Here is a 1,461-nt window from a genome sequence, read left to right as displayed (position 1 = left end):
ACGGGGAGGGGGGGGTGCTGGGGCGGTGGGAGGAGGGCTGGGGGCTTTGGGAGGTGAAGGGTGGAGCGGGGAGAGAGTGGAGGTGATTGGGGGGGTCAATGCACACTCTGACCCCCCCAGATGTGTCTGATTTGGGGTGCCGGTGAGACCCTGAGATGGGCAGCTTCAGCTAAGAGCAAGCAGAAATGGCTGAAGGGAACGGAGAGATATGTTCCATGCTTCGCTGAGTCTACGGTGACTGCATTCTGTTGGCTAAGAATTTTCTAGTTTAATGCAAGAAAGAGAGATGGCTCTGTTTTTTAGATATATATATATGAAATATATATATTGAAGAACCCCAAGCCACACTCATTCCATGGATGCTAGCAGGTTTTAGTGGAAATCAAACCTTGCAAGCAACCCTATGAGGACATTTCTTGCCTAAGCCGAGAGGGGGAGATATCACGCGCAATAAACTGTACATATCCTTATAATGAATCCGCCCGCTGAAAGGAGAAGACAGGGGTTAGTGGAGGCAGGGGTGAGGCTGTGCTCTTGCTGGCTCCCCGCGCACACGGCGAGGCCATGACGCCAGGGGCAGGGGACCCCCTGGCTGAAGGGGTGGGGGGAGACTTGGGATGAGGGAAGGTCCCTGACCTGTTCCCGGTCACTCGCAGACCCCAGGGCAGAGGGTCTCAGTTGGGGTGTGTGAATGCTCTGGGCTGGTGGGGGGGGGGGGCCCTCCCCCAGGGTTCTCTCTCCACAAGCTACATGGGCTACACTGGGGGGAGCTCATGGAACAGAGGACAAGGGGACAGCATCCAACTGCTGTGACCTAAAATCAAAAGAGGAAGAGTTAGGAACCAGCCAAAAAGTCAAGCCCCAGACCCGTGGCTCACCCCAGGCTCTTGGTTTCACGGAGGGCTTGTCTGGGGCTGCAGGAAGGGCAAAGAGGGGACTCCTCCCTACCCTCCTCCTGAGGCCTCCCCTCCACCTCCCAGGCTGCCGAGGGCCCCCACTAAGGCTTTCTCAGGCCCCAAGCCCAGTCTGAACTAGACTCCCCCGTTAGTGGTCGGTGGGCTCGGAGGTTCAGGACGGCTCCTCTGAGGGACCCTGCAAGGCTCATGCTGTTCCATGCGGCACCGGGTGGAGACACCCCTCTGCAGCCACCACTTGTCAGTCAGGAGGGAGCATCTGGTGCCTAAGGGCAGGAGAGCTCACGCCCTTTGCGACTGTGAAGATGCAAGGGCCACGGAGGCTCTATGTCTTCTGCAGTGACCTTGTGTGGTCACTTGGACCCACATGACTCCGATCTCACGGTCAAGTGCATCTGCCAAGGGAGCCAGGCCGGCCCCTTTCCTGTGGCTCCCAGTAGAGCAGAGGCTGAGAGGCCTCTGGCTTCCTCCCCGGGGCCTGGCCTGCTTGTCCTCATCATCTGGAGGCCTCTCTGTGAGGGGCGGGGGGCGGGGGGCGGGGGGGAAG

At 59.1% G+C, this 1,461-nt stretch overlaps 1 protein-coding gene across 1 annotated transcript in view; it reads right to left on the bottom strand.

Annotated features, from left to right (window-relative positions):
• The window catches only part of CACNA1A (calcium voltage-gated channel subunit alpha1 A), a 181,704-nt gene that overhangs the window by 25,377 nt on the left and 154,866 nt on the right, over positions 1-1,461 (bottom strand). The gene's annotated exons all lie outside the window — the stretch shown is intronic.

The sequence above is a fragment of the Crocuta crocuta genome, unplaced genomic scaffold (genome assembly GCF_008692635.1).
Source record: "Crocuta crocuta isolate KB4526 unplaced genomic scaffold, BGI_CrCroc_1.0 scaffold693, whole genome shotgun sequence".
In the NCBI taxonomy this organism is placed as follows: domain Eukaryota; kingdom Metazoa; phylum Chordata; class Mammalia; order Carnivora; family Hyaenidae; genus Crocuta; species Crocuta crocuta.
Note: the sequence above shows the minus strand (reverse complement) of the source record. Positions and strands in the feature narration are given on the sequence as shown.